Raw genomic sequence first — 23,045 nt, forward strand, 5'->3', positions numbered from 1 at the left:
GGATATTGCCATTGGAACACATAGCTGCCTTTGGCGGCCTTGGCCAAATGGTGATGACTGCCAGCGGCGACGGTGTCTCACATAGTGGATGTGATGGCCATTTCATACTTCATCTCTCACTTGACTCCTGATACTTCTGCCAGCAAGAACTCCACAACTTGAGCTGCTGGATACTGCCTCTGGGAGCAATCATGCCATGGCCTACAGGTGATAGGGCCCCTGCTTTCTCACCCGAGGAGCTGGAGCTGTGGAGCTGGAGCTGGAGCTGGAGTGATGGAGGAGGTCCTACTTCTGTATGGACAGCTCTATGGTGCACATGAGGAGCAGGTAAGTGCACTATGTACACATATATTTAATTAGCTCAACTATACTTGGTTTAACTAAACAAAGGCTGATGGGCAATGTATCAGAATCTGTCCTCAAAGTGTGTAGGGTCCCAAAATTGGGATAGAATGGGATGAGTTCCTGGTCATGTACTTATGTCTGGTGACAGACTTTGAGTCCTGAGACATTGTGGAGAGTGTTTGATGTATGTTCCCTGACCCACCTTGTGACTGTTTCTCAATGGTTAGTAGAGGTGGTATACCAGACTCCTCCTGAAAGACCATATTGGCATATATGTTTCCTGTCTGGTCATATCTGATAACAAAAAAGCTGGTGCTGGAGATGCATGTTGTCTCTCTGTGTCCACCCTCACATCTGGCCTGACTGCATATGCTCATCTATCAGTGGAAGGGATGTTCAAGACAATCAGTGTTTGGCAAGTTGTACTAACTAGTTAGTTGCCCTGTCTGTTTTAGTATGCACCATGTGGATATGACAATCTTTTCTTTTTCTATGTCATCCATGCAGGTCAACGCCCATCAGAAGAAGGGTATCTGGCATGCCATATCCAAGAAAGTGTGGACCCTTGAGGCCACAGCCGGTGGAGCACCCACTGTCGGAAGAAGGGGGAGGACCTGAGACACTGGGCCTGGAAGACCGCAGAGGCCCAGCTAGGGTATGTCCTCCCAATGAGGATGGAGTCCCATCGTACCATGACCTTTCCAATGGCCCGCATTTTGGCAGTGGCATACCCTGAGTTGGATGGGCATTTGAAGGCAGCACAGCAGCCACAAGGGGGTAAGTACAGGCCTAAATTAAGTTTGTCCCTTTAACAGATGATTGATTTAGTGCACAGTGTGTCAGCTCTGACAATGTGGTAAGTGCAATGTGTCACAGATCTCCTGTGTACACATTGATGTACCGTAGCCATCTATAGCACTCAGGTGTGCACATACCTATGTATTTGGAGGCATGTACCTCAAATATGTAGTCCCCTCATTACAATAGCATTTTATGGAGCACATGTGACTGTCATATGTGTACCATTATACTGCATTTACTACAGTGGTGATTGTACATACCCACCAAAAGGTCAATCCTCCTATTATCATGTTAGTAAGTTGTGTAGATCCTTGACTTCTGTCCTCTGAAATGTCTCAAGATTTCTGTCCATGTACAAAATAGAGTCATACTTATTGTAGTCAACTCAAGTTTTCAAATGCTTTCTGATAAAGGACAGCAGCATGTGATGTCCACCTGACATGTCACATGACATACAGGGCTAACTCCTTCACCCATGTTACAAGGTTATCCCCCTCAGTAAGCGAGGGATTCACATTGATATAATGTGCAGTCTCATCAGAGTAGGCAATATGCATGTAGATACCACTGAGGTGTTGCAACATTTAAAGGGCATATATACATCAGTATCATAGGCCAGGATTTTTCCTACCTTGACAATGTTCTGTTAGTGCAAAGTGGCCACACTGCTTTGCCCTAGGGCATACTGTACTAGGCATGATTCAGAGGCACTGTTAGCCTATTCATAGTTACATTTTTGACAGATATATGTGTCATCATCATGTATTCATTGAAATGTTCTGTAATGATTCAACATTGGAAATCGTTACGTCTGCTTGCAGTTGTTATGAAGGATGTGGCTATTGAGTCCTGACTGTTTGGGTACCTAATGTTGGCAATGACACCTATGTGTTGCAGGTGTGAAAGTTCACATACACATGTGAGTTGTATTGTAAGTGTTTCTAGGCTTGTGACTTGCATCATGGTAGGTGTGCCTGTCATGTTGCCAACACATGTGCTTTTCCTATGAGAATCGTTCACAAACAGATGTAAGGCTTGCCATGCCTGATGTCTGTAGTGATGTTTCCACTCAGTCAGTGGTCTATTGATGGACTAATTGCATGATTAGGTAGGTCTGATTGTCATCTTTCTGAACAGTACAGTTGTATATTTGTAAGGTACAGACATCTTGTATTTGTGTGTGGAACATAGGTTTGAGTTCACGTGGCCCTTACTTGACTGCTAAAGCCTGCTCACAGAACATAAATGAGCTGGATGACTAGGCCCACATTGTAATTTCAACCCTTGATACCTCACTATTGGAGGATATGTATGTGCCATGTGTTCTGACTTCTTAACTGAAAATTTAGATGAATGGTCAGTTAGTCAAATTAACTTTATTTCGGCTACAAGAGCCACAAAAGCACAGCAACAATAAATAATCACACAGAATTAAATATTATATATACAGCACATGTGATTAGATAAAATAATAAAATTAAATAAAATTAAATACACTCCCAGAGTAAGTTTATACATTCTTGCTAAAACCATTATTCAGATAGGTTTCCCTCTGACAATCCAACTTCCCCAAGGAATTTGGCAACAGCAATCACAGGCATATGACGAGTGTCTGATTCGGAGAGCTAAGTCGGACCTGCTAACACCCAGCAGTCTACAAGCTGGGGCCAGCCATTTCCTGTGTGAAGCAGTGTATGCAGGGCAGACAAATAGGACGTGAGGGAGGTTTTCAATGGGTGCTTTACAAGCTGGGCAGAGGATTGTTTCATCATGTGACCAGCGACTAGTAAATAGTCTTAATGGCAGGGTGCCAATACGGAACTGGAAGTACAACTTCCTTTCTCTTGGCACCGTGATTAAGTCCCAGAAAGCCTCATATTATCTCTTTTAGGCTGGTGAAGACACATGATAGTGTAGAGTGAAGAGCAACCCTCATGTCTTCTGAGTCTACCATATGCAAGTACAATTTTTTAAGATCACTTTTTGAAGGGAAGAAAGTAGTGGTTGGGGAATCCCAATGTTCTCTAAGCCTAAGAGAGTAAAGTAGCTCCTTGATGTGTCTGAACCAGGGGATACAATGAGAGTGGTCAGCTTCTAAGATGACCTGCAGGGCTATAGTAGAGGAGGCAAGCTCCAGGGTGGTCCAAAGATGCCACCAATACAAGAGGGAATGTAGGGGGGCTTTGTGGTCAATGTGTGTTTCATGCCTAGGTCTTTAAAAAGGGAAAACAATGGAGTACTTGGCGGGAGGGACACTAGATTTCTTAAGAAATTATTTTCAGAAACATTTATTTCTTGGGCTTTAGCATAGCCCCAAAGTTCAGCTCCGTAGAGGGCTGAACTTACTGTCTTGGTTTCATAAATCTGGATTGCGGGGCGTATTAGTTTAGTATGTGAGAGGTTAAAGTCCTTTATTAAGACCCCTGTTGTTTGCTTTAACTTCAGGGCTTGCTTTGCAATATGTGATTTCCAAGACATTTTTTCAGTTAACATTATGCCCAGGTAACTAAAAGTTCCAACCTTTTCAAGTGGAGTTCCCTCGAGAGTGAACTTTCCTCTAAATGATCTGTGTGGATTAAGTGTCATCAATTTAGTTTTAGAAGCATTGATTTCAAGTCGCCGTGTGGAGCAAAATTCCTCAAAAAAGCATGAGGAGTTTACGCGATCCACCTGGGGTCTTGGATATCAGGGTTGTATTGTCTGCAGGGAGCAGGACCAGAACTTTCCGTGTGCCTAGCGATGATGCGTCAGCCTCCAGTCTGAGTAAAGAGGGGACGATATCATTTATGTACAGGGAGAACAGGGTGGGGGCAAGGACACACCCTTGCCACACACCCCTTGACACCTGAATGCTGTCAGTTAGCTGCCCCCTATCGTCCCACCTGACACGTTCATAGTTACCCTCATGGAGCTGAGTTAGTAATACAAGAATGTGCTTGGGGATTCCCATTAGGGAAAGAACTTCCCACAGCCTGTTACGGGGTACTAAATCGAATGAGGGTTTCAAGTCCACAAAAGCAACATACAGGTTCCCTTTACCAATAAAAACGGTTTTCCAGTATAAGAGCAGAAACCTAAGGGCTTACTCAATGGTAGAAGTTTTTTTGCGAAAGCCGGCCTGGAGGGGACTAAGGATGTTCTGTCATCCAGTCTTGAATCTTGCCCAGAAGGCAATGACAGAACACTTTCTGCACACCGTCTATTAAACTAATTGGCTTATAATTACTGGGGAGGCCTCTTTCGCCCTTTTTGAAGATTGGGACAACAATGGCCCCCTTCCAAGACTCAGGGATTGGCGCCCCAGATGCTATTGCATTCGCTATGATGGCGATATATCTTGACCAGATTGCTATAGCGGTTAAAAATAGCTCTGCTGGAACACCATCTGCACCAGGTGCCCTACCACGCTTTAGAGAGTCTAAAGAGTATGCTATGAACGCTTGGGAAAATAGTCGCAACACTGGAGGGGTGGGTGTTAGGGTAATATTTGGGCAAGTGTCCTTATGTCGAGAGATAGAACTATCATGGTTTGAAGAATACAACCCACTAAAGTGGTTTACCTAGTCCTTTGGTGCAATATTAGTTGTAATGTTCAATTCGCTGTTTGCAGGGCTGCGCGCTGCCAGAGACCAAAATGTGCTGCAATTCCTCTCTTGTGCAGCATCACTAAGTGCAGCCCACCACTTGTCATCTTGTTCACATTTAGCTTTGTTGATAGCTGATTTGTAAGACTTTCTGGCTGAGCTAATTGCATTTACTTCCTTAGATTTGACAGCTCGGATTAAATGCTTGCTTGAGGAGCGGCATTCTTTGTTAAATCAGCGATAAGAAGAGGGCTGCGATACCCTTGAAACATGAGGTGTGAGTTAAGCTTATTTCCTCGTTGGGGATTGCAAAGGTGTTGTTAGCAGCGTCAATGAGTGTAGGTTGAGCCAGAACCATGTTCCTCTTTAGGTGACATTTGTCATTAACCAGACTGATTCCCTTTGGTGTTGCCCATGGACAGGTGGTTGCTCAAAGCTGACAAGTGGACTGAGAGAGGATTATGGTCACTTTCAGATCTCTCAATAACCATCATGTCAATGACTAAAGGCCATAATCTTATGTTGACTAGATAATCAATTCTACTGGTGTGGTTAACTTTGTTATATGTATGGCAACCCTTTACGTCTGATTTGGTCCTGCCATTGAGTGCCCTAAGTCCAAATTCCATAGTCAATGATTTTACTTGAACAGCAACTTCTTTTAAGGGGTGGGATATCCAGGGCAGGGATAGACCATACCTGATCCTCCTCGTGGGTGGACCCAAGATCATCCCAGTCAAGAGGTTCAAATGTGATGTTAAAGTCACCTGCCACAATAATTTTGTAATTCCGGGAACAGTTTTGCAGAAATGCCTCCAGAATGCAGAGGGTTTTGGAAACCTGACCCCCCCAACCTCTCTGGTATAGATGTTAAAAATAATCACAATTGCATCACCCCTAAATGAGAGGCGAAGACCTAGCAGGTCGGGGGAATCAATGGATAGCTGTAATATACAGCAGTTTAGTGATGTTCTAGTCCAAATGACTGTACCCCCCAGAGGGCCTGGAATATAAAAGTTGGAATAGCCAGTTCGAAAGAGTGGGTCGGTCGACCATGTCTCTTGAAGAAGTCACATGTTGTATTCCTCAATAGGGGGGTGAAGGACGGGAGGGGGAGGATAGATCTCAGACCTGCCACATTCCATGGGACAAGTCGTACCCCGGTGGTTGAATGGACAGCCCTGTCCACTGACATATTTGAGAGTTTGGTTACCAGAGTGTGGTTTAACAGGCGAGGTTGCTTGGGAGGAAAGGGGTCATCATCACTATTGTCCAGCAAATCCTGTATTGAGTAATGATAACCATCTGGGGGACCTGACCTGGTCATAGGTGCAGTATTCTCATGCTTTGCTATCTGTAATAAGTGAGATTCACTGGGGAAAGAATGTACAATGTTATCACAGCTATACAATGGAACACCAGTGGTCTGGTGGGATCTGTAAGGAGAAGAAACGTGAAAGCTTGCGGAGGCAATATTGGGGGCTACAGGCAGACCAGAGACAGTTGTTTCATGTGAGTCAGGGGGGAAGTTGAGCATGTATTTCAGATGATGCTTTAAGTCAGTCATTCTCGCAAACAGCAGATGGATTACCTGTTGGGCAGTGGATGGGACGAGCCCCACAGTATACAGGTGGACTATGATATTTGAACTGGATACAGGATTGCTCTGGAGCACTTGTCCTTGTGTCTAGGGCCACCAAGTTGTCTACCATACTCCTGTCCCTAAGTGTCAACTGTAGAATGTCAAAGTGTTTGCCTACATTGGGCCTTCTTACTGCATCAATTATATGCTTACGTATTACATAGAAAAAACCTAATGGAATCTCCCCCTTCTCTTTATGCCAGTGGGTGTAGCTTAGGAACATGGACCATTAGAACAGTCCTTGTAGATTGGAGTCGGTCAATGATGGGTTGTGCAGTGTATTTAGGGACAGAATTGCTTGTGGATTTTGTGGTTTAATAGCAGGCATCAAATGCCTTCCCTGCACCTAAGCTATTGGGTTGGGGGGGACTGATCTTAGCATCAGCTAGAGATTGGTCAGCACAACTATTTGCTAGCGTTGTCGGCAATTTTGTCATGGTACCTGAAAGGTTTTCCATTGGATTGCAGAAATAATTTATGGAAGTCGTTGTGTCCGGAGAAATTAGCTGCTTGACTATTGCAATTAAGGAGTTAACCATAGACTTAAGTTCTGACACCTCCCTCTTTAAATCTTGTATGCATAACATATGCTGTGCATTTGACTGGGCTGAGTGCTCATTTACATCTACATCTACTGACCCACCCACCCTGATGCATGGGTCAGGGTCGTCCTGTGAGTCTGAGATATTTATTGAAGGGGTAATGCGGTTGAAACACTGAATAGGTTCGCTGGGATCGGTTGGAGGCTTATCTGCTGATAATGGGGGAGTGTGGGTGATGACATCCCTACCCTCCCCCTGCCCTGTGGAGGCTATAGCCTGTTGGACGCGTTTTACAAATATGTCAGCAATTTTCTTGTGACCAGTGCCCTTCCAGACAAGGGAGCGCTCTCCCCCAGTTCCGTTGGGGCCGCTGTCTGAAGAGGAAGTTAAGATTCCTTCACATTCGTCAAGAAGGTTGTCGATTCTGTCCATAACACAGTTATTGGCTACATGCTTATGTCTCTTCCACTTGTTTTTAACACCGCCCCTGCCCCACCCTCTATTGCTTTCCTTTTGCCCATTGAGCTATAATTGATGGATAAATGTTCTATAAAAAGTTAGTTCAATGATACACCTACAAGAAGATACAATAGTGGCAAGAGTCAACGGTGCCTGCTTAGAGAAAATGTTAGGGGGGTGGCCCAGCCCAGACTCCTCCGGGCTACATTGGGCATTCGCCCAGGCGTAGCCTGCCCTCGTCCCATGCTGCAAAGTGCCCCCATGCTCTATATAGCGCTCGATGGTCCGGTCAAGTGGATGCAGGTGCTGGTAAGATGGCCGCCTCCAGGGGCCACAAAGCAGTCTGGGATATGTAGTCCCTTTCAAAGTTCCAGGTGTGTCCCACGCCGCAAAGTGCCCCCACTCGCTATATAGCACTCGTTGGTCTGGTCAAGTGGTTGCAGGTGCTGGTAAGATGGCCGCCTCCTGGGGCCACAAAGCAGCCTGGGATATGCAGTCCCTTTCAAAGTTCCAGGCGCGTCCCGTGCCGCAAAGTGCCCCCACACGCTATATAGCGCTCATTGCTCTGGTCAAGTGGATGCAGGTGCTGGTAAGATGGCCGCCTCCTGGGGCCACAAAGCATTCTGGGATATGTAGTCCATTTCAAAGTTCCAGGCGCGTCCCGCCCTGCAAAGGGCCCCAATGCGTTATATAGCGCTCGTTGGTCTGGTCAAGTGGATGCAGGTGCTGGTAAGATGACCACCACCTGGAGTCACAAAGCAGTCTGGGATATGTAGTACTTTTCAAAGTTCCAGGCGCATCCCGCGCCGCCAAGTGCCCCCACGCGCTAAATAGCGCTTGTTGTTCTGGTCGAGTGGATGCAGGTGCTGGTAAGTTGGCCGCCTCCTGGGGCCACAAAGAATCTGGGATATGTAGTCCCAGTCAAAGTTCCAGGTAATTTGAGTTGTTACAGGATTCCATATGTCCTTGGTGTATTGTTGTAACTATGTGAAATGAAGAAGTTATGGCTTAACTACACTAGGCTTGCTTGCCTTTGCTTTACAACATTTGTCATAGCCTGGTATTTTAAATCAGAGTAAAATATTTGTATGTTTTGAGTATGTGTTTTTGATTGGTGGTAAGCAACTTGACATTAATAAATTGTTGTTTGTTTAGTGTGTGACTATGTTGTTGTGGATAGGGGACCTGTATCATGTGGCAAAGTCACCTTGTCATGGTATGGTCAGAGTGGTTGGTCAACTTGGTTCTTGGTATTGTCGGTGTCAATTAGATTGCTTAGTTTGTGTATTACAATGTTTATATTGAAGAACCTACTTCATGTTTGGTTGTGACATGATGTTGGCACTTAACTGGCACTACCTCGTGTTGTTGATGAACAAGATGTAATGAGCCTTATGTTTATATGGTGGAAGTGTTATCTTGTGACTTTGATAACCATTCCTGAATTTCTGTTTTTCAACATCAGCACTGGCAGGCGAAGGAGACTGGACACACCAAGTGGGGAAGTTACTGGCCACGGGACCTCCAGTCACAACACCACCAGCACTGAGGGACCCAGTGGCCTGGAGGGCGAGAGGAGTGCAACGGGGGAGACCAGATCAACTACATCTTTGGATTACTCCTCCAGTGGCCACTCCCTAGTGGAAACATACCCATCTGGGACAAGCCCAGTACCATCTCTGTCCACCACCCCCCATTCTATCATCACCCTCCTTGTAGCTCACCACCCAGTTGGTTGTGCTCGTCCACCCAAGAGGATGGGAGCCTCCTTTGCAGCGGGCACCTCTGCCCCAGACCTTGTTAGCCCTGATGCCCTCAGTGAGGAGGCTATTGACCTCCTGAGGTCAATCTCTGTGGGTCAGTCAACTATTGTGAATGCCATCCAGGGACTGGCAACTCAAATACAATAGAGTAATGTGTTCCTGGAAGTGCACTGGAATGGCCTACAAAGATCAATTTCAGGCGCTGGTCTCCACACTGATGGCAGCCAGTCACCCCTTGTCTACCGGTCCCCCTCCACCTTTCTCTTCCTAACCCAATTTACCCTTTACTCTGACCCAACCAAAGCACACAAACAGGCATGCATCTACCTCAACACCAAAGGGTAGCTCTGACAAACATAAGCACCACAAGACATGCCAGCAGCATGCACACAGACAACATCCACCTGCAGGTTCAGCAACAGTCACGACCTGCCCTGACACCCTCACTACCCTGAGCATCACAGACACAACACCTGGCACACCTGCTGACACCAAACCAACATTCACTGCTATAGCCACCACACCTCGCCTACTCACAGACAGCACCCCAGCAGACCCTCAGACATCCACCCCAGTCACCACACTTGCAGACACCACAACCACAGACATGCCTACATGCAGCACATCCACCATACCTGCAGTCACCACCCCAACAGACAGCAACCCACCCACCACGGCATCCCCCAGCACCTTCATCTCCCCTCAGCCCAAGAGACATAAACACCCACACTCACCCACCCAACAAACTCCCACAAGAACACCTCCCACAAACACGCACCCAAAATTTCCACACCGACACATCATACAACCACTCCCTCACCCTGCACACCAAAACCCCCTTCTTATGACCGTCACAGTGTGTCCAAAATAACTTTCCGTGCTGTGTTTGACCTTTTCCCTACACCTTTGTGACACCCCTAAAATGATTTTTCCCTCCCCAAGGCCATCCCTTCTACCTCCAAGGCCTCCCGTACACCCCTGCCAGTACCCATGCCCCTGCCCCTGCCAAAATGAAGTCCATCCCTCCCAAAAAGATCTAACCCCCTCCCAAGCCAAAGCCTAAACACCCCGTCCCAAACCCCCACAAATCCCTGAGGTGCCTGCCTGCCCCATTGATGCCTCTACCTGTGGAGGTTACTGGCAGTCAGGAGTCAAGTAGGGACACCATTTTGTGCCTTAGGTGCTTTTTGTCATGGAAAATGGACTGGCAAATGGCCTTGCACATATTTATTTTCATATTTATTATTTGCATAAATAAATATAACCAAACAGTGGTTAGTATTTTGGTTACATCTTTATCCTGCATTCCCTTTCCTAAGTTTGAGTTGTTCATGGCTGACATTGTTTGTGTGCCGGTTTATGTGTGTGTGTACTGCGTGATGTATTGTCTGAGCAGTCTGTGAGGTTGTGTGTAGTGCTTTCATCTTCCAGGAATAGGGTGTATTTTGTGTGATGAGTATGTGTATTTAGCGTATTGTCTTAGTGATGATATGTGTTTGTCATAGTGCTTGGTGACCTGTGTGTTTAGACTGTTTGAGTCTGTGTGTATTATGCATGGCATGATAGGTTTGGTGTACTGTGTGTGTGTGTGATATGTGTGTAGATTGATAGGTTGTGTGATGGTGTAATTGTGCATGTTCCATCACAGATGGTTGTACATTGTGTTGTTTGTGTGTGAAGTCTCTGGCCAGTGTCGGTAGTGAGTGTGTGGCATGTGTTTATATTTTTTCGCTTGTTATGTTGTTACAAATTCGTATGTTGTATGTGTATTTGTGTGGCTGGGCCTGTGCTGTGTTGCTGTCTGCAACTGTGTGTTCTTGATGTGTGGTGTGTGTGTATGTGCCGGTGGCAGTGTGCTTGCTGTGTATGTGTGGGTGTATGTGCTGCTGTGTAAGTGTATGTGTCTCTGTACTCTTGTGTCTGAGTATAGCTCTTGCACCCCCACCCTGTGGTATGTTATGTTTCACTTCAACATCATTCATTTGACATATGTTACAGGTGAGTGTGGGTACTCACGGTTGTTGTCGCCCTCGTTGATGGTGATTTCATTGTCTTTCTGTGAGCAGGATCAGCTGGATGATGTCTAGTTGTGATTCACAGCTCTGGACGAGATGGCTTCCTGGAGGTGAGTGGCTCCTTTTATATTGTTATGACTGGTGTTCTGTGGTGGTCTGACTGTGGCGGAAATGTTGGCAGTGAGCAACCTTGTAATGAGTCAGGTGGATACATGATCTCCCCCGGACTGGTGGTGGCTCCAATTGTCTGCGGCGGTCTGACCACACAGGCAGTGCTTTGGCAGTCTTCTGTGTGCACCACAGTCAAACACATAATTTGGTAGTCTTCTCCAACAGGCTGTTTGTGGTTGGACCGCCACCACCAACATGACGGTCCTCAGACTACCAAACCTGTAAAGAGGGACCTCATGTCATCCAGAGGTGGCAGAACAAACTTGTTACATAAACAATAGTAGACAGCTGTAAAAAACGCATTTGTGTATGCAAGGTGAAGGTCCTTGTAGAATGTTACAGAAAGCTCCTCTAGTAGGCCCACTTTGTGAACAATGTCATTCAATATAAACAAATCCACATTTTGCCACATGTAGTGTAAGGCAGAAATATAATGGGAGAATAAACAAAATGATTAACCATTATGACAACCATTTTAGACAAGACGGAGTCAAGGCCTACCTAAGGCATAGTTAGCTTAAGCCAGAAAAGCAAACTTTAGCATTTCATAGCAAATGCATTTAAATTGTAATAGTTTCTTGTCAATACGCACATATGAATTCCAGTGTAGATGAATCGGTCTGCATAATATTAGTAATGTACATTGTGATTTAATCATACAAAAGCACCCACATTGGTTAAATGTTACCAGGCCTGCCATGGGGTGCCAACAAGGATATTATTTCATAAACCATAACTGGATTGTGATTAACTGCTGGAACTTGGGAATCAGCAAGAAAAGAAAAATCACACGACCGTGAGGTATTTGCAGGCTTCTATCACTTTGTACTCGGTTTGAGCCTCTGGTGTAGTCCCATTCACAATGGAAAATAATAGATCTATGTTATGAAAACATGTAGGTCTAAAACAAATTATTTTCTGATATTAATGAAGGAGTTGGACTCAACATGTTCTGTCTCATCACTTTAACATCAGCAATGATTGGCTGTAGCACTTGCAGGTTGCAGTGCTTGCTCAGTAAAGCAGGAGAGGGCTATAGGCACCCCCTGCTAGCTCAATAGAGGCGTGGCAAACACTGAATCCTGGTTTTCAAATGCGGTCTCCATGAAGGTCAGATTCATGGGGTGATGTAACTTTCCTTAAGTGAGGTGGTCTATTTCGAGAATCCTCATACTGGTGGAAGGAGATTTCCTATTTTTAACTGCTTTCAGTATGATAAGCTCAAATGAAGGTCAGGTGATTGACTGCATGAACAGAACTTTTACGTAGTCCCTTCAGCTCAGGCACATCAAGGCCAGGCGTGGCCCGTCCTTTAGGGCGGAGGGGCCACGCCCCCCCACCTTTTGCCTGAACAAAGGTCAGCCTGGCAGACACTCTTCATTTTCAGCTCAGACAGCCAGGAGTGAGACATGCGCGATTTGTGCAGACTCCTGGCTGCCTGAGCTGAATTTTGCTGGGCTGAGGAGGTCACAGCTCCTATGGGCGTGACCTCCTCAGCTCAGCAAAGGTGCCTCGAGGCCCTACCCTGGGTGACGAGGAAAGTGTCAACCATTGACACTCACCCTGGGCGCTTCAGGTTTAAGCCCTGAAGCGCCGAGGGCGATTGTCAATCAGTGACACTTCGTCACAGAGTGGGGTGGGGTTAGCAGTCTCACTGACCCCATCCCACTCTGTGACGAGGCTGGGACTGCTGCCTTCCCTCATTGGCTGACCTAAGGTCAGCCAATGAGGGAAGGCAGCAGTCCCAACCCACCTGGGACCTCGAAGCTGAAAGTAAGTGTGTGTGTGTGAGAATGTGTGTGTGATGTTTTAAAATGAATGTTTGATGCATGCGTGCATGTTTGAATGTTATGAGTGTGAATGGATGTGGGTGCATGCGTGTGTGAAATAATGAGTGTGTGATGTTTTAAAATGAATGTTTGGTGCGTGCGTGCATGTTTGAATGGTATGAGTGTTGTTAATGGATGTGCATGCGTGCGTGCATGTGTGTGTGAAAGAATGAGTGTGTGTGAACTTTTAAAATGAATGTTTGGTGTGTGCGTGCATGTTTGAATGTTGTGAGTATTGTTAATGGATGTATGTGCGTGCATGTCTGTGTGTGAAAGAATGAGTGTGTGTGTGTGTGCTCTTCCCACCTGCCCCCCTCCCTCCAAAAGCTGCCGGCTGTCACTGATCAAGGCACTAAGCCACTGAGCTCTCTGTATAGGGTGAAGTTAACATGAACACAGGTTGCCTGAACTTGAAGAGAAACTAGGGGAGGCCTGCCTGCAAAGTGGGCCGCAAGAGGTCAGAGGATAACCCTGCCAAGGTCACAAAGTGAAGATAGGAGAAGATGCAGGTGTGGCAAACACTGCCTAACCCCTTGTCTCCAACAGTCTTTTACAACTGGACAGCAAGGAGCCAGGTTGGATGGAGCAAACGTTTTAAAAAGACAGGTGAAGCCTTAGACCAGTGCTGTCAGTGGCATAAAAAAAGAGAATCGATGAGAGAGATGCAATGAGAGGATTCAAGGGGCAGTGTGGGTACTTACCCGGCATAGCAGGAGCCAGTGAGCACGGTCATGAGCTGAATGATGGGACCACCCCCTCCACAGGACAAGGGATAACAGCAGGTGACAAATTGTCTTTGTTGCCTGACGGCAGAGCTAGCCCAACAACAGACAACGGAGGTGTCTTAGCAAAGTCTTAGCAAAGACCCAGCACTCGTAGCCTAGGCCCGCCTGTTGCCCGGCTAGACAGTAGTGAGTTAAGCCTAACCAAGATGGAGGATCCAGGGCTGCACTCTGAACGAGAATGAAAATATTTCTGCATGACAATCAGCAAAGAAAACAACTTTGGCAGGTTGCCTGCGAACGAGCTAGAAATTGTCAAATGTTGAATGAATTGCGGCCTTTACTTTCAAATAGAAACTGTCAATTTGTGTATTGTATGGTCACAAGAAGCGAGAATTGGACCCAGTGCCTGGGTTAACTTCAGTGCTAATAGTTACACATATTACTACCAAGAGATGCTAATATCTACCAGTATTAAAAAGGGTCAGCAGGCAAGTGTTCTGTGCTAGAAGACCTACAGGGTATGATGGCTAAGAGTAAAGCAAATTCTTTTTTCAGATAAATATGACCGTTTGTAATGGAACATCTGTGAATCAGACACACATTTTGTATGTAGAATATTATTTATAATCTACCAATGTACAGCTTGGCAATTTTCGCACCCTGGTCTTGATCCCATGGGCTGAAAACAACAAATGAAAATTCGATAAAAGAGGTGAACTTAAGTGTCTGCACTGTTTAAACAAGAAAAACAGGTACCAGTATTAGCACCTTATTTGGTGTTTTAATTTTAACCTAGTTATATTACTCAGTGTTTTACTATAAGCCAGGTTGACACTCTGGACAAAAGTAAATGGCTCTTTCCATGCAAACCAATATAAAGAGAAGTCCTGCCACCACAAACAACTAACTTTATTTAAAGCGCCTTTGAAATGGTGCAAAATGTAATGCTTTCAGTGTTTAGCATCTCATACAACACCACAAAGGGATATGTGTCAATGCCAGTTCCCCTTAAATGTAATCAACAATCAACTATTCTCACGCTAAAATTGGCGCTGAAACCTTCATTAATTAATAAGATTAATTGACTGGTCTGTATATGAAGAGAACAGGAGCTCTGCAGCGAACTGCAGTCTAAAGCCACTGGGATGGGAACGAATTGATACAACTAAACATATGACGTGAGGTCTGTCAAAGATGGTTTAAAGAAGGGCAAACTGGTGCTTTCTAGAGCGAACACAGTATGTATTCATTCTGGCAATAGGTGGTGGACCATTGTGTCAAATGCGATGTACAGGTAAAAGAGCACTCGCATGGCCAATACTCCGAGCTAAGATCTATACTATGAGTCAGAAAGCCTGTCTCAGCCCTATGACTCTTCTGATGGAAGTGAAATAAGAGGGCTTCATTGAGGCAATTCAACAAGTACTTAGTCACCGCACTTTCATACATTTTGCTAACCACCGGATGGCCCACAAAAGATCTGAAGTGTCTAGGGGTCCATGAATCTAAGATAACTTATTTTAATAGGGGGTATTTGAGAAGCGTGTATGCTTAATATGTAACTTTGAAGAACAGAGCCAGCTCACGGCTAGACCTTGAAGAACAATGGTAGGATTCTGTCTAAACCATAGGCTTCTGGCTGGACTTTAAGAGACGACCAGTAGGTTACTGGCTAGAACTCAAGGGACAATGGTAGGATTCTGGCAAGACCTTGTGGGATACTGGTAGGATCCTGGACACATAGGATTCTGGCTAGATCTTAAGGGATAACTGTCAGGACTCTGGCTAGACCGTAAGGGACACTGGTAGGATTCTGGCTATACTTTGTGGGATACTAGGAGAATTCTGGATAGACCTTTCAGGACACCGGTAGGTTTCTGGGTAGATTTTAAGTGACAATGTTACTATTCTGGCTAGATATTAAGGATTAACTGGTAGGAGTCTAAAAAAAAATGCCATTACAGATCGTAATTAAACAGTGACTTGGTTTATTAGGAGTGACCAGGTAGGTGTGAAAAGCATGCCCCAGTCTAGGGCTTAAAATCAAGACAAATTTTAAGGCATATTAAGGAACATCCACGTATTCATCTGCACTTTCTGGACTCCATGGATTCACTGGATCCCAATCAGCTTCAGCCAACTGAGCAAAAAGATCTTAAAGACTATCCAAGATTTAAAGACTTGTAGGACTTGGACAAATTACAAGCCTAAGTCTGCCAAATCGTTGTCAAGTGCTCCTGTTCACCAGCTAGCCAGCTGGCCTGATGGCTGAGGGTGCTGAGAGTCTCAGTGGGTGAGAAACAAGGAACCAAGGGAAGCAGCCTGTGGCTGGGTGGGTTTCCTCACACACCTGCATCTGAAGTAGTTGGTGCATACATAAGGAGCAAACCAGCATTCCAGCATCCCTGAAACCAGCAATTCACTTATGCACCTATATTTACCTAGATCTAAGGTTGTAAAACCTGAGGTTGCTCACAAGGAGTTCTAAAGTTTTGGAAGCATGGGAGAGGCTCAGTTAGGAAGATTGCATAAATATGAGATCAGGGAGAGCGAGGCAAACTGGATTATTGAAAAGTAACAAAAGGAAATGGATTTGCAAAGGGACAAATGAAGTAATCAAAAAAAGAACCTTAGGTGAGGGTAATGTTTCACCCCCTCACCCAACTCTGGTAGCTGTAGAGCCGGCCACCACCTCCAAAACAAAGGAGCACCAGCCAAGGATTTACACAAAATTCTCCTTCATGAGGGACACAGGGGCTCTGCTATGTCTGAAGAAACAAGGACCTCTATGCTCTTCAATCTCCTTTGCATCCAGTGGTTATAGAACAGCCCAACCCATTGAAGATGACTGAAGGAAATGTAAGTGATATTAAAAACTCTCCATTTACTAGAGGCTACCAAGGAGTATTGGCTTCTGGAGGATTACGAATGAACACGGCCCTGGGAGATATAAACACACTATTTCTTGATCACTTTACAGCAGAGGTTACCACAGGAATATCAGCTATACAGAGAATTGTTTGCAATGATGCAATACTTCCAGGGACAGCAGAGGCTAAAAGGGCTCCACTTAAACCAACAGTTGTCATCTTATCAGACTTAAATACTCCTTGGAAATTACTACAAAAACTATGTGCACCTTTAATATCTGTAATTGAAACTGAGAGACCTAGACACAATAACGAACCAACCTCAGCAGCAGCCTGCTTTAAGGAAAGTCTGTCAATAAGCCCTGGTCTAAAATTCCTAGCAGTCAATGAAATCTCAGACGGTTGCAAATCGGATGACCTGGTTACAACGAACTTATTTACATTCAAATGAACCTCCCTGAGTACCACCAAACCTGAATCATAGCAGGACAAGCCAAGTGTTGGACCTGACAGCCTTAGGGCGATCATCCTCCAACTTTTCGCCTGCCTCCCTCCACTTTTCTGACACTGTTCTTGCTCGTTTTGGGTCTCTGCTCACTTTACCACTGTTAACCAGTGCTGAAGTGCATATGCTCTCTCCCTTAAACATGGTAACATTGGTTCATTCCCAATTGGCATATTTGATTTACTTGTAAGTCCCTAGTATAGTGCACTACATGTTCCCAGGGCCTGTAAATTAAATGCTACTAGTGGGCCGGCAGCACTGATTGTGCCACCCACATAAGTAGCCCCTTAGTGTCTCAGGCCTGCCATTGCAAGGCCTGTGTGTGCAGTTTCACTACCATCTCAACTTGGCATTTAGAAGTACTTACCAAGCCTTAAACCCTCCTTTTTCTACATATGAGTCACCCCTAAGGTAGGCCTTAGGCAACCCATAGGGCAGAGTGCTATGTAGGTAAAAGGCAGGACATGTAGCTGTGTGTTTTATATGTCCTGGTAGTGGAAAACTCCTAAATTCATTTTCCCCTACTATGAGGACTGCTCCTTTCATAGGCTAACATTAGGGCTACCCTCATAGACTGTTTGAGTGGTAGATCCCGATCAGAAAGAAGTAGACAGGTCATATGTAGTATAGCCAGAATGGTAATACAAAGTCCTGCTGACTGGTAAGGTTGGATTTTATATTACTATTTTAGATGCCACTTTTAGAAAGTGAGCGTTTCCCTCCACTTAAAATCCTTCTGTGCCTTACATCCTGTCTCCAATCCACATCTGGGCTGAGCTGGTTGACAGCTCCCTTGTGCATTTCACCCAGACAACCACAAACACAGGATGCTCAGTCAAACCTGCACATATCGGCATACTGAATGGGTCTTCCTGGGTTGGAAATGTTGAGGACCTGACACATACATTTCAAAGGACAGTGGCCTGCCCTCACAAGATGGACTGCCAGAGCCCCTACTGGGATCCTGGCAGACAGGGTTGTACCGAAACGGGACCTTCTGCACTTCAAAACCACTCTTTCATTTGAAGTCTCCCCCACTGCAAAGGCACTTTTGGGTATATAAACTGGGTCTCTGACCCTACCAACTTAGACACTTCTGGACCTGAATCTGCAACCTGTCAAGAGGAGCTGCCTAGCTGCCCAAAGGACTTATCTGGAGTGCTTTGCTCTAAAGGACTGCTGCCCAGCTGTTGCCCTGCTGCCCTGCTGCCCTCTGACTTTCCTGAGAAGTGCTCTCCAAGGGCTTGGATCGAGCTTGCCTCCTGTTTTCCGAAGTCTCAGGGTCAAAAAGACTTCATCTCTTCAAGGAACTCCTTGTGCGCTGAAAATCGCTGCACAGCCTGCCGGAAATGACACACAGCCTTGCCTGTAATGAGAAAACCGCTGGACAGCTGAAACGGAATGGCAGAGCCTGAGGTCTGAGTGAAGAAAAGATGCAGCGCTTGCCTTGCAGCTGGAACTTCGACACACAGCCCTACCGGATGGACGCAGAGCTGAACTGGAATGATGCAGCCCGGCTTCCCGAGTGAAGGATCGATTCAGCGTCTGCCATGCAACAGAAAATTCAACGCATTGCTTACCGGATCGACGCAACAACTGTGACGTCCTCACATCGTCCCTGGGCATCAAAGAGAAACCTGCATTGCAGCAAGGAACCAAGCCTTTGTGACGGAAATCGACGCAATCCCCTTATAGCGAGGAAAGAAATGATGCATCGTTTGTGCCAGGCTGGAAATTCCGATGCACACCTTTTTTTTCCACGCATCTCCTCCTCTGTGGTCTCCATGCGTGTACTTTTTGATGCAAACCCGCTACTTTGTGCTAACAGGAGACCATTGTTGATTTCTTACACTTAAGACTCTTTTTAATCTTGCAAAAGTGATAATTTGGATTGTGTGTGACTTACCCTGACTAGGATTGTGGTACCTATTTGGACAAGGGTGTATACCTCTGCCACCTAGAGACCCCATTTCTAATGCCAAGCTATGGAGGTAAACTCAGTGAATATTTCCTGGCTATGCTCTCATCTTAAAACAGTCCTCCAATAGTGCCCTTGACAAAGACTCCCCCTCTGAGAGGCCCAAGAGTTCAGATATTGAGACAGCAATTGGTGACATATGAAATACATTATATTTGACAAGGCAAGGATGGGAAGAACTGGTAACTTCATAAACTCCAGAACTATTTCAGGAGAAGGGCAGCAAACTGCCAGAAACTTAGAACACTAAGTAGAAGCTGGAAGGGACAGACAACATAAGGTCCTCCCTATTAAACACTATGCAACTGTCAATTAATGAAATGCAATATCAATCCAATAAAATGGACATGCAACTATCAGTACTTCATTCTTGCTCGTTTCAAACATCGATACCAGGCTGTCTGACATGAATAGTTTGATTAGAAAGGCCCAGGCTGAAACACAACTAACTCAATCATTTTGCAACTGTATCACAATAGTTGATAAATTCTAACATTACCAGCCATGATAGGTAATCTCCTGTCTGATATAAAAGAGGTTCTAAAAATGGACATCAGCTCAGGCAAGCCCCATGCAGGATAATGCAACAACTGACCAAACAGCTGAGAAGGCAGAGAAAGTAGAGGAGGAAACAATCAGCAAGGAAAATGTCCAAGAACAGAAAAAGCTCTTACAGAAGCACATAGATAAGGAAAACCAAGAGACTTACAGGCTTTCATACAGTGGAGGAATCAACTTTCAGAAAGGACCTCCCTCTGTTAGAGCAGTTAGAGAAGGATAAAGCAGGGTCAACAGTAGCATGCTCTTCAAAGCAACACCAGAAACAGAAGAGGAAGGGTAGGAAAAGAATGACTGATATAACAGTGTTCTTCCATACTTGCCCTGTAATACCAGAGGCAAGAGCCGAGTGGAGAGGGGAACCAGCATAATAATAGCAGTTAACACACAGAATATCACTAACCTGTCCAGTACAAACTTCAAAACAATTGAGGAGGACCAAGGGAGTGGGGGAGGCATCAGCCAGGATGACCGAACATTGAGCGAAATAGAGGAGGGGACAGTAGCTGCGGAGGAGGAACCTTCAGCGCCAATCTTAGCTACTGGAAGTACCTTAGAGTTCGTATAGACAGGGGTACCAACTCCACTGGAAGCAGATGAACGGTTACACCAAGCTAACTGCTCAAATCATTCACAGATACAGCCAGAAGCTAGAATGACCTTGTTTGTCCCGGGGTATAAGTCCAGAAGCGGGGGCATCCTCAATAGAGGAAGTACTGTGTGACTACTAAATTCAATTAGCAGACTCACAGATTTAAAATCCCATGATCTGGAAGTGACTGAATTTAAAGAGTACAAACACCTCTCAGAGAATGAGGTAACAAAAGCAAAGAGGATCATGGACGAGCAAGTGCAAATAAATGCCTGGGGGAACAAAGTGATGCCTTTCCAAAAAACAGGGTATCCAGCTCCCTTGCTTCCAGAATGCAAAGAACAGCTAGTCCCCCTCCCCAGGTTTATTGCGACGAGGACACAATCTGTACTTAGATGGGCTTGTAGTACTTACCCAGAACTCAAGTGAACAAGTGATGGCTGGAGGGAGGGTAAAGTCAAGGATGATATTTCAACATTTGATGGTTGGGGTTGGTTAGCCAGAACACTAAACACTTGGAGCAACAATATTTGACTTGGAAGAAAAAAGTCACCAACAGATAATATTTTTTTACTGTTATGCTCCTGGAACATTAACGGCTTGGGAAGAAAAATAAGGGATTCTCGGTTATTGCAATACTTCCAATGTTTTGATCTTTTATTTCTACAAAAGACATGGGCCCTCATTCTGACCTTGGCGGGCGGCGGAGGCCGCCCGCCAAAGTCCCGCCGTCAGATTACCGTTCCGCGGTCGAAAGACCGCGGCGGTAATTCTGACTTTCCCGCTGGGCTGGCGGGCGGTCGCCTTCAGACCGCCCGCCAGCCCAGCGGGAAAGAGGCTTCCACGATGAAGCCGGCTCGGAATCGAGCCGGCGGAGTGGAAGCTGTGCGACGGGTGCAGTTGCACCCGTCGCGTATTTCACTGTCTGCGCAGCAGACAGTGAAATACATGTAGGGGCCCTCTTACGGGGGCCCCTGCAATGCCCATGCCAGTGGCATGGGCACTGCAGGGGCCCCCAGGGGCCCCGCGACCCCCCCTACCGCCATCCGGATCCCGGCGGTCCGACCGCCGGGATCTGGATGGCGGTAGGGGGGGTAGGAATCCCCGCGGCGGTGCAGCAAGCTGCGCCGCCGCGGAGGATTCAATGGGGCGGCGGTACACTGGCGGGACCCCGCCAGTGGTGCCGGTCCGACCGCGGCTTTACCGCCGCGGTCGGAATCCCCATTGGAGCACCGCCGGCCTGTCGGCGGTGCTCCCGCGGTCCTCCGCCCTGGCGGTCAAAGACCGCCAGGGTCAGAATGACCACCATGGTTACAACAATCGTTTCATCTGCAAGGATTCAAAACTTATCATCTCCCAGCTGCAAAAAGAGCTAAATTTGGACATTTGAAAGGTAACCTTGAAATATCTACTTCAATAAAGAGCATTTACGCAGCCAACGTACTGGATACAAAGACAACTTCAGCAAAGGCCATGCTATCACTGGCTATAAGAAGTAATAATAATGACTTACATTTGGTGCTCATAAATGTGTACCTCTACCCTTGTGATGAGATCAATGGAGCGAATTTGCTGAGAGATGAATTAACAAGGATACTAACGGAGGAGCCTTTGCCAAATTTAGTACTAGCATGCCACTTTAACATGCACTTGCTGGATCAGAAGGCGATTACTTCTTGGAAGAACATTTCTCTGCATGGAACATTCCATACCAGGAAAGTGGTAAGCGGGGAAAGCAAACCACATTAGCCAAGAATCTACTGAGAGATTAAGAACATCTATGTTTTTGTGCTCTAAACGGATGCTTCCCAGGAGATCGCTTTCCTGCAGCTTCCTTTGATAATGCGCTAGCCAGTACTATAAAAGACTACACTTTGGTAAACATCTCTTTGATTTGCAAAGTTATAGATTTTCATTTAGGAGCAAAAGATCACCATGTCCACCTCCCACAAGAAATCAGAATGAGTGTGCAAGGTGTTATTTTAAATAGCCCTGCATAGGTTTCTAGCTCCATTTATACAGTAAATATTAAAAGGATTAAATGCAAAACCCATCATCCTGATCAACTGCTGGTTATGGTGAAGAATCTTTGGGAAGAAAAGCGAAGTGCTGGCCCAAAAGCAATAAAAAGCTGGGAAAACATCACTAAATAATTTGAAGAAGCTAACTCCACAAATGAAGGGCCACAATTGATGGCAAGAGAAAACCCTTGCAGCGAGAACCCAATTATAACACAACCCATGTCAGCAAGCCACCTCCCTACTTCACAATACAGGCAAATTCAAAGTCTAAAGAAAGCAATAAATAGATCATTACCAAGACTTCACCTATACAGCCCGAGACCAATGTTCTAAAGGCGTTGAGGCAATTAAAAGTGGCTAAGAAAAAGATCATGTGACAATTGAAAAGGGAAGCAGAAGAGATGCTCTGGGTGAAGCTACTCCATGACATAAAAAGGAACAACAGTTCAAGATTCTGGCGAATGATTAACAGACTACAGAACCCCACAGTCCATGAAATTAGCTCTCATTTAACAGAAAAGGGCTGAGTCAATTTTCTCATGGATCATTTTTACATGGATCCTTCCAGTAGTGCACAGGAAAAAGTGATAACAGGTCACATGGATTGAGAAAATACTCACGATTTAGGTTATGCTCAGACAATCA

This window comes from Pleurodeles waltl, chromosome 2_1 (assembly GCF_031143425.1).
Source record: "Pleurodeles waltl isolate 20211129_DDA chromosome 2_1, aPleWal1.hap1.20221129, whole genome shotgun sequence".
Classification (NCBI taxonomy): Eukaryota; Metazoa; Chordata; class Amphibia; order Caudata; family Salamandridae; genus Pleurodeles; species Pleurodeles waltl.